Raw genomic sequence first — 11194 nt, 5'->3', positions numbered from 1 at the left:
TTTCTTTTCTTTTCTTTTCTTTTCTTTTCTTTCTTTTCTTCTTTCCTTTCTTTCATTTCACTCTTCTCCCATCTGGAGTGCAATGGCAGAAACTTGGCCCACTGCAACCTCTGCCTCCCAGGTTCGAGTGAGTCTCCTGCCTCAGCCTCCTAAGTAGCTGGGATAACAGACATGCGTCACCACACCTAGATAATTTTGTATTTTATTTTAGTAGAGATGGTTTTTCACCATGCTGATCAGGCTGATCTCAAACTCCTGACCTCAGGTGATCTGCCCCCCTCTGCCTCCCGAAGTATTGGGATTACAGGCGTGGGCCACTGCACCTGGCCTAAAATTCTTTTTTCTTTACTTTTGTCTGTATAGGTTAGTTTGAAATACCAGTTGTAATTCTTTTTTCTGCTTGGTCTGGTCTATTGATAAAGCAAGCTTTCAATAGCTTGACAATCCTAAAGTGAACTTTTCAGTTCCAGAAGCTCTAATTGATTCCTTTTTAAAATGTTTATCTCTTTTTTTAATTTCCTGGATTGTTTTAGTAATTTCCGTGTGTTGATTTTCAGTCTTTTCTTTTATGTCTTTGAGTTTCTTGCAATCCATGCTTTGAATTACTTCTCTGACATTTTTGACTTTCCATTTTGATTGGGGACCATTGCTAGAGAGCTACTGTGGCTAGGAAAAGCTCCTAGTGAATTGTGCTACAGTCTCTGTGGGTGTGGGGTGCTACATGAGCCCCTTCTAGATAGGCTGGAATGTAAATTGTTGCCCAATCACACCCTTGTTCCAGAGCTCTTGACTCCTAGATCAGACACACACTGCAGCCTATCTCCAGACCACCATATGGTTGAGAGCTTCAGGAAATGTCTAATTTTTGACTCTCCAGGGGAGTGGTTTTGGGGGCAGAACTTTATCACTTAGTTTAATATAGGTAGCTGTGTGGCTCCTCTGCTCTCCAATGTGATGGCTTTTCTTCATTTAAGAGCAGGACTTGGGTACTCCTTCTCTGGGCCTCTGCAGGGGCATGTTGGTTGTGGTGAGTTGGCTGGTTGTATTGGCCCAACCTCAGGCAATGGGAGATGTGGTCAAGTACTAGCAAAATTGGAGTAGGGTGGGGAGATCTGTAATTCCCTAGCCCCTAGATGGCCAGCTGGACTTTCTGTATGAGTCTTGATGGGGCTGGATTGTTGGGGAGCCTCAGGTCCTGGCTGTGATGGGAAGGGGTTAGGGCTGATATCTGGGTGAGGAGCTAAACTCTCAGGCAGGGACAGGCAGGGCACTTAGGTGGTGGGATCCCCAAGGAAGATCACAGGTCTGTGGAGATAAGGCTTTTGATAGGGCTGTGGGCCATGACTGAAATGCTCATGTAGGGGTGGGGTAGGTGCAGTGGAAGTCAGAAGATAGATGCTGTCATGAATAAGTAAAATTAAAGTTACATTTAAAGATACTGGCCACGCGCAGTGACTCACGCCTGTAATCCCAGCACTTTGGGAGGCGAGATGGGCAGATCACTTGAATCCAGGAGTTTGACACCAGCCTGTCCAACATGGTGAAACCACATCTTTACCAAAAATACAAAAATTAGCTGGGCGTGGTGGCATGCTCCTGTAGTCCCAGCTACTTGAGAGGCTGAGGCAGGAGAATCACTTGAACCCAGGAGGCGGAGGTTGCAGTGAGCTGAGATCGTGTCACTGCACTCCAACCTGGGCAACAGAGCAAGGCTCTATCTCCAAAAAAAATGTATTCAAAGATAGCATCAAAAAAGATATTTTCAGCCAATTATGGTGGCTCATGCCTGTAATCCCAGCACTTTGGGAGGCTAAAGGAGGAGGTTCGCTTAAGGCCAGGAGTTTGAGAGCAGCCTGAATAACATAGTGAGATCTTAGCTCTACAAAAAGTAAAAAAAAAAAAAAATTAGCTAGGTGTGGTCATGTATGTCTGTAGTCCTCACTACTTGGGAGACTGAGGCAGGAGGATCGCTTGGAGCCCAGGAGTTAAAACCTGCAGTGTACTCTTACTGCGCCACTGCACTTCAGCCTGAGGTGAGATCCTGTATCTTAAACAAATGGTGTTTTTGTATTGTAGTGTAATCTGGAGTATAGGACTGGAGAACTTAGTTCAACACAGAAAGATGTAATATCTGCATAGTATAGCTCATGAGCACCTCTAGGATAGTAAAACTCAGGCACTGCCAAATCTGTGCAACACTGAGAGTGATGATTCTATCTGAATCCTTACTCTAAGTAATGAGAAGTAGCATAGTACATTTCTACATTATTTGTGTTTCTGGAGTCATTTCTATGCTTTGTTCATGATTTTTGGGAGGTGAGGTATCTGCTTTGAGTGGAGCATTTTGGCTTTGGAAGTAACTCTCCTACTATTCCCAAATGTTAGAAGCAGGATGCCAAAATTTTATTTTAGCATCCTAGTTTTTCCTTGGAACAATTAGCATTATAGTTCTTTTTATAATTGGCAGGATTAGCTGTGGCCTACATGACCACAGGAAATAATAAGTCAGGGGTTGTAAACTCTAGTGCCTTTAAGCACTAGGCATGTAATAGAAGTACATGAAACTGTTAAGTGTAAGACATAGATACTTTATTAGTTGATTTTGACAACAGCAACAGACATTTATTTTTTTGTTCATGGGTCTCTAGGTCTGCAAAGGTGGATCTTGTTTTCTTCAGGCTGTAGTCAGATTCAGATGTGCCCCGCAAGCTATAACAGCAGCAGGAAAACCAGAGAGATTTCAAATGGATGTCCCTTGAGTATAGTCTGCTGACATTTGTTTATCTTGACCAATGGTTTTGAAAGGCAGATAAGTAGGCCTCTTTTCTAATACAGGCATTTAGCATATGTGGTTGATTGGGCCATTGTTCCTAATTCTTCACTTACTCTCTAATTTAGAAATAAACATTCTGCTCTGTAATGGTTACTAGGATCTTTTATGTGGCACATGTTCAATGACTGCTGTTAAATGAGTGATTATATCCCTTGATACGGTTGATTTTTGTTAATGGTGCAACTTGGGGTACTTGTCATTTCCATTCCCTCCTGCTTTTTCTGCTCTTTTCTCATCCCTACTCTTCCTCCCTCCCTTCCCATTTACTTCCAAAACAGCAGCTATCAATATGAAAAAGGAGGGAGTGGTAGAGAGAATCCAAGACATAAACTCTTCCACATGTTGGCGTAAAGTAATTTAAGATCAAGGTTTCTTTCACAAGGCAAAATGCAACCTGGCCTTTCTGAGATTCTTTTCTTTTTCTTTTTCTAGTTTTGGCTTTAGGATTTAGATTATTAGTTATTTTAAAAATGAATTCAGTAGGTCCGAAGACCTACTCATATTTCTACATAATTGTTGAGCACATGGAGACAAGTTGTTAGATGCTGGAGGTCACTAAAAAATATTTTTTTAAATGAAGCTTTTTAAAAATGAAGTTTCCCCATGCTTACTGGTTTTAGATCAGAGCCAGGTGTCCTTAAATTGTCTTCTGCCAGGTATTGGCTTGGTAGATTACCCTATCCTGTTGCCCTCATCCCGAATGTGGGGAGCTTGATAAGATTTTAGGTCCTAACTGGTCCAGGTTTTACATTCCTCTCAGTCATGTAATAACTTTAAGATGAGGAGGCTTCATTTTTACTTTGGTGCAATTAGACCTTTTCTTGGGAATAATTCTCTTTGCTCTTGAAACCAATTATATTGGCTTCATTGCTGATACTTGAATGATGTTCACTACTGACTTTTTTTCTGTCCCTTTACATTTCTCAAGCAGGTTATTGAAACTTTGGCTCTAACTATATGAAACAAATTGTTTTTTCACTGGTGTTTTTGGTGTGTAAATGTTGTGTTCAGTCTGAGTTTTCAAGAAGCAAATAACTTAGCCTATTCTGGTTTGGCATGTCTTCTCTTTCTAACCACCACTGGGGCTGAAGCTAGGAACTGAACACAACTTGAAGTTTTGTGGTTTGGGTGCTAGAATTCAGAGCTAAACTATCTGAAGCTAAAAATTATTAATGTTGAAATGTTTTCACCCACTAAATAAACCTGAAAAAACAATGAAATTCAACTCCGGGCAGCCCGTAAAATTGCATATGTATAATTTTTTTGAGTCTAGGAAGAAAGGAAAAAAAATTATGAAGAGGATCTGAGATTGCTAAAAAAATTTAGAAATTGTTTATTATAGTTTAAGGTAAATGCTACTATCCAAACTCTAATCCAAACTCAACAAACCAACCAACCCAGAAATCTCATACTGTTATTCACATGATATTCTGTTTTCTCCAAGACTATACTGAGTCAGTACATAAAAATAATGAAGTAGGGAAAATGCCAGTTGCACTTGTTTCAGATATTTTTTACATGTTTTTTAAAGATAGAAGAGTAATTATATTTTCAAGGCACTTGATACTTTACTGAATGTTTCCATATATATATTCTTAATTAACATAATGACTTGTTTCACCCTTTTAAAAATCACAAAGCATTTAACAGTTTTAAGCTCATTAAATCTGAGAACATATCTAAATCCTGGCATATGGATAGTATGTATAGAAAGGCTTGTCCTTTGTTCCTCTGCTAGTTAGCACTCTAATGATATTAATGATGCAAGATTTTTCTCAGCCTCTTTGCTGGACTTATGACAGGGGCACCCCATTTACTCAGCCCACCACGCTGAACTCCTTGTGAGAGAGAGCACATGAGTGAGCGATTGCGGAATCTGGCTGACTGTTCCAGGCGCCAGCAGGAGCAAGCTTCATGCCTATGTGTGAGTGAGTGAGTGCAGGATCTGGTCAGCATGGCTCCAAATGCCAGCAGGAGCAACCTCTGTGTTGGGCCTGTGGCCAGACCAGGCATGAGCTAGCGAGTGTAGGGTTCGGCCAGCTCCTCTGGGAGCCGGCAGGAGCAATCTCCATGCAGGGCCCGTGGAGGCACCTCGGTGGGGGTGCCCATGACCCTGAATCCCTAGAGTGGGTGTTACAGTACTCTCTTAGTTCTGCACTCTGCGGATGGTGGTGTGTTAGCAGCTCAGTTGGCCCCTTACCTCATTATGTGGGGCAGCTGCCCTCTGCTGGTGAGAGCAAAGGGCCAGTGTGACAGCCTTCTGGGTACCCACACTCGGTGGGTCCCAATCTCTTGTCTGGTGTCTAAGAAGAATGAGGGCACTTGGGCAATTGAAGGATAGTGAAGGCAGATAATTTTATTGAGTGATTAAAAATGCTCTCAGTGGAGAGGGTAACTGAAGAGGGTACGGGAAGAGCAGGTTATTTTCCCCCAAGTTGGGTCATCTCTTCCCCGAAGTCTGGCCATCTTCCCCAAGGTCAGTCCATCTCCCTTAAAGTCCAGCTGTCTCCTCCTCTACTTACTGAGTTTGGGGTCTTTATAGGCACAGAATGGGGAGTCCATGCTGATTGGTTTGTAATTATGTGGAAAAGTTTAAAGCAAAGATAGCAGTGTAGAAAACCAATTAGTAAAGGGTAGGTATATGTAAAATAGGTGAAGGGTGAGGATCAATCCAGAGGAAAGCACGCCAAACAGGAAGACAAGTTCTCGCTCTGGTCCAGGGATTTAACTTGCAGCTTGGCTTTCAGGCTTTGAACTGTATCCGGCTTGGAGGTGGGGTCTCACCCGGTACCTGGCCCTACCCTGTCTGCCTAGGCATTTGGCTGGCTGCCTCCTGTTGCTATCATTAATAAGCATACGCATTTCTTTATTTCAAGATACACTTGAAACTTTTAGTGACAGAAGTTTTCCTTGCTCTGATATCTGGTAATTAATTTGATGCTTTTTTTAGAGATGGAATCTTGCTCTGTTGCTCAGGCTGGCGTGCAGTGGCATGATCTTGGTTCACTGCAACCTCTGCCTCCCAGATTCTAGCAATTCTCTTGCCTCAGCCTCCCGAGTAGCTGGGACTACAGGCACATGCCACCATGCCTGGCTAATTTTTTTGTATTTTAGTAGAGATGGGGTTTCACCATGTTGTCCAGACTGGTCTCAAACTCCTGAGTTCAGGCAATCCACCCACCTTGGCATCTCAAAGTGCTAGGATTATAGGTGTGAGCCACCACACCTGGCCCATGTTGTTTTTGATAATGAAGAAAGCTCCATAAAAAATGTTTAGAGCTCTGAATTTACACTGGCATTTCCAAAGCAGGATATGTAAGATGTTTCATTAGGTTGTGGAAATAAAATATTAGAACTTTCATTGTTTTAATTTAATAAATGAAATTTACCTTAATTAACATTTAATAAATGGATCGACAGTGACATCCTCACTTGGTCTGTGTGTCAGACTGTTAGGTATCAGTTATAGTGCATGAGGAAAGTATGCAGGAATTGACAGAGGTCCCTTGCTTTTACCTTTATTTTCAATGTACTGGGATGAATTACAAGTCTGCATGTGTCTAGTTCTGTGGATTGACGGTTTTAACGAAATCAAAGTTCACAAAACAGATAAATGGCAAGAAAGATTCCTGCAGAGAAACTGTAAATTGTATGCAATACTAATAATGGGAGTGGAAGTGAGCCACACACACGTATAGGTCAGAGCAGATGCTTCTCTTATGAGACTAATGAAGTAAAAATCAATAATAATTTAATCTCAGCTGAGAAGATGTCCAGAAGTAGTGAAATTATAAGCCAGAAAAATTGATAAGAGATGGAATTATATCCATTATTGTTAACAAAGAAACACTTTCTGTTATTTTATTTCCTTGAAACACTGGCTAACAATAGTAGGAAGCCATCATAATTAACAGACATGTGGGACAGGAAAATAAAAAAAAAAAGTTTTTCCATGACATTTAAAGTTCTGTGACACATTATTCAGTATCTAGAAAAATGTCACTAAAGTTAATGATAGTTATTTAAAAGTCTCTTTTGTGTTTTCTTAACAGCAAAAGACCAAATATAGTACATTATTAGTAACATTAGGGACACACTTGTTCATAAAATGGATGGAATAAAACATAGGAAACAATATGGCAACAACAGATGAATTCTTTTGTGAACAAATACTTCCAGAAGTGTGTAGAAATCTTTGAAGATGATTTGAAACATCAAGAACTTAAATTATTTAATGTTGGAGGATGCTATATATTTGAAGTACAGCTGTTTCTAACAAGGTCCAGATTATCATAGTAGCTATATTTTGTTTCAATAATAAAATACATGAAGAACTAATTTCTTTTTGTGCCATTAAAATAAAGATGTATCAGGGAAAATAAATTCTTGAAAATAAGTGACTTCGTGAATGCAAAACAATGTATATGAGATAATTTCCTGTGATAATGATGATAGTGTTTTGACTTTATAAGAGTTTAGGCTGCATACATATATGCACTTGCTAGAATTTATGAAATAGTAGACTTATAATTTGCACATTTCATTGCATGTAAAATTTACTGCAAAAGGAAAAAAAGGAATAATACATATAAAATTCTAGTTAATGATATGCATGCTGGACTGTTAGGGAGAAACTATATTAATGTGTTTGACTTACTTTGAAATGCATTTAAAAACTCAAAGATGGATTGGTAAATGGATTAATCATACAGAAAGCATATGGTGTTGTCATAGTATAGTATAACAAATACAGTTAAAATTATAAATGCAGAGTCTAAGTGGTGGGTTCATGGATGGTCCTTGTAAAAGTCTTTCAACTTTTCTGTTGCATCATACGTAGGTAATCTATAGCAACACATAGGTTGATGTCAGATGAGCAAAGAGTATTTCAGTATGATATCAATGTTGTTAATTTTTCTTAAAATCTGACTGTTAGTCTGGCATGTTGGCTCAAGACTGTAATCCTAGTACTTTGGGAGGCCAAGATGAGATTACTTGAGCTCAGGAGTTCAAGATCATCCTGGGCAACATAGTGAGACCTTACCACTACAAAAAATTAAAAAATTAGCTCGGTATGGTAGTGTGTGCCTGTAGTTCCAGCTACTTGAGTGGTAGAGGTGAAAGGGCTTGAGCCCTGAAGGTAGAGGATGCAGTAAGACGTGATCGTGTTACTACACTCCAGCCTGGGTGACAGAAGGAAACTCTATCTCAAAACAAAACAAAACAAAATAAACAACCAAAAAAATCCCAACTGTTGTATCAAATCCCTGTTGTACTCTATAATGAGATGAGTAGTGACCATGAGAATCATTTGAATCACAGGAGCATCTCTGATTATCTTAAAGCAAAGATTATAAAAGAATTACTGAATTTAAAAGATGAGTTGGCCGGGCATGGTGCCCCATGCCTGTAATCTCAGCACTTTGGGAGGCTGAGGTGGGTGGATGGCTTGAGTCCTGGAGTTTGAGACCAGTCTGGGCAACATGGCAAACTCCACAAAAAAATTTAAAAAATTGAAAAAAGCTAGGCATGTGTGAAATTGAGGCTACAGTGGATTATGTTCATGTTACTGTATTCCAGCCTGGGCAACAGAATGAGACCCTGCCTTAAAAAAAAAAAAAAAAAAAAAAAAAGATGGGTGAAGTGTGTGTTTTTTAAATGAAAAGACAAGAGATGTCAAATTTGCTGACCCTTTTTGTGTGACAGTGACTATGTAACCTGCATTGTAAATTAAATACCAAGCAACCAACCAATCAATGGATACTCTTACCTCATTCCTTCAAGGTAAAGGTAATGTTTTAACAAGGAGTGAAAATGTAACTGCCTTTTGTAAAGACTGTGATGAAAACACAGAATGTTTTAAAAATCACTGGAAATATTTCTTTATCGTGATTTTCGTTGTCAAAGATATGTGTGTCTTATGAAAACTTATCTGCACTCTTAAAAAATACTTGGAAAAATATTTTGTATACTCTTCAAAAATGTTCCAAATGAAGAGTTTAGTCAGTAGGCGAAAGGGGGAATAGAGGAAGGAGAGATGTTGATAAGAGTCTTAAGTTTGTTATACAATAGGAATAAATTTTGGTGATTTATTGTACAGCATGGTAACTATAGTTAGTAATAATGTCGTATATTTCAAAATAGCTAAAAGAATAGATTTTAAATCTTCTCACCAAAAAAAGATAAGTATATGAAGTGATAGATATGTTAATTAGCTTGATTAAACCATTCTACAATGTACTGTAAACATATTTCAAAATATATTGAACTCCATAAATATATATTGTTATTTATTAATTAAAAATATTAAAACAAGCAAAACCCATAATACATATCTGGTAGCAAATGAGTATCGTGGTAGAAATTCATCAGACTGGTCATATGTAATTTGTATATTTTTCTAGCCGATTGTCATACTTCCATAAAAATAAATAAATGTAATTAAAAAAAAAAGAAGTTTCAGTGGGTTTTTAAGCCAGTTGCTGAAAATGTTAAAATGTGACATGTTTTGATTAGTCTGCAAAAATGATCAATTGACATAAGGGAAGATGGAAATTTCTTAAAGATCAACAAAAACTTTTGCATGATTGATGGAAGGTATTTAAAAGTGCAAATAGTAATTTATTTAAGTCCAACAAATGATGTATTTTGTTAATTTTAATTCTTATATCTTTGTAATTATCTCCTCAGCTATGGGAAGGGAATTACAATTAAATGCTGAAATAAATGGAACTTAGGACCTCACATTTCAATCACCGAATCACAAAATATTTATATTATTATTTTTTAAAAATACAATTTGGTTTCTTATTATTTTCATTATTATCATTGCTCTACTAAAAATGTTAAGCTTTTATGAGAGCAAAAAAATCTTTTATATAAGTAATAAATATCATCAAATGATTGTTAATGTTTGCAATTTTTAATTCATTTTTGTTGGGTTTTTTACTGTATAGGACTTATTAGTAAAATAGTAGGTATGTAATAAATATGTATATATTGGAGGGCTGTACTAAATTTCATTTTGATTGCTTTTTTTGACTGGTTTGTTGGAGTATGTGGTCAAAGAAGTTTGGAGAACTCTCTTTACTGACCACTTATAATCTGGCAAGCTATTATTTACAGGAGTAATTATTTGTTCTTAAAGTCTAAATGATCATTGTAAAAGATTATAAACCAGCACATAGTTTCTAATGTGAGAATTTTCTTTTTTTTTTTTTTTTTTTTCTGTGAGACGGAGTTTCGCTCTTGTTACCCAGGCTGGAGTGCAATGGCGCGATCTTGGCTCACCGCAACCTCCGCCTCCTGGGTTCAGGCAATTCTCCTGCCTCAGCCTCCTGAGTAGCTGGGATTGCAGGCACGCACCACCATGCCCAGCTAATTTTTTGTATTTTTAGTAGAGACGGGGTTTCACCATGTTGACCAGGGTGGTCTCGATCTCTTGACCTCGTGATCCACCCGCCTCGGCCTCCCAAAGTGCTGGGATTACAGGCTTGAGCCACCGCGCCCGGCCTTCTTTTTTTTTTTTTGAGACATGATCTTGCTATGTTGCTCTGGCTGGTCTTGAACTCCTGGGCTCAAGTGATCCTCCTGCCTCCGCCTCCAGAGTAGCTGGGATTACAGGCATGTGCTGAACATTTGTGTTTAAAGGTTGAACTTTGATAAATGAAGTTCACCTTTAGACTATATTCTGAAACAGTGGTTCTTAAAGTGTATAAATAGTATCAGCATTACCTGGGAACTTAGTAGCAATGTAAATTCTCAGGCCATAACCCAGACCTACTGAACCAGAAATGCTGATTAACAAGTTTTCCAGGTGATTCTAATGCTCACTCAAATCTGAGAACTACAAATTTAGATGATTCAGACTCATGGATCATTTGTATTTGTTTCTTTCTACTTCATAATATATCTGAGACAGTTTCCTTATTGTGTGTCTCAGTTTTAGCCCAGAGTTTTTTTCATTTCTATCTTAGATTTTTTTTTTTCATTTCCCCTCCTCTTCTCTCCCCTTCTCATTGTGAAAAAAATGTTATTTAGTGTTATTTTCACAAATAAATGATGCATTGGTTCTAAAAACTTGGGTGCCCAAGCAAATGGGAAAAACAGCTTATGTTTAAAGGATGTATTTTTAAACATTTTCAAACTAATTTTATTAACTACTGTATTAGTTCGTCCTCACATTACTATAAAGAACTACCTGAGACTGGGTAATTTATGAAGTAAAGAGAGGTGTAGTTGACTCACAGTTCTGCAGACTTAACAGGAAGCATGTTTGGGAGGCCTCAGGAAACATACAATCATGGCAGAAGGTGGAGGGGAAGCAAGCACATCTTAACATGGCAGAACAGGAGAAAGAGA

At 38.3% G+C, this 11194-nt stretch overlaps 1 protein-coding gene across 6 annotated transcripts in view; it reads left to right on the top strand.

Moving 5' to 3' along the window:
* RAD51B (RAD51 paralog B) overlaps positions 1-11194 on the top strand; it is a 670105-nt gene that overhangs the window by 23692 nt on the left and 635219 nt on the right. The gene's annotated exons all lie outside the window — the stretch shown is intronic.

This window comes from Sapajus apella, unplaced genomic scaffold (genome assembly GCF_009761245.1).
Source record: "Sapajus apella isolate SASKATOON/1434 unplaced genomic scaffold, GSC_monkey_1.0 scaffold59, whole genome shotgun sequence".
Taxonomy (NCBI): domain Eukaryota; kingdom Metazoa; phylum Chordata; class Mammalia; order Primates; family Cebidae; genus Sapajus; species Sapajus apella.
Note: the sequence above shows the minus strand (reverse complement) of the source record. Positions and strands in the feature narration are given on the sequence as shown.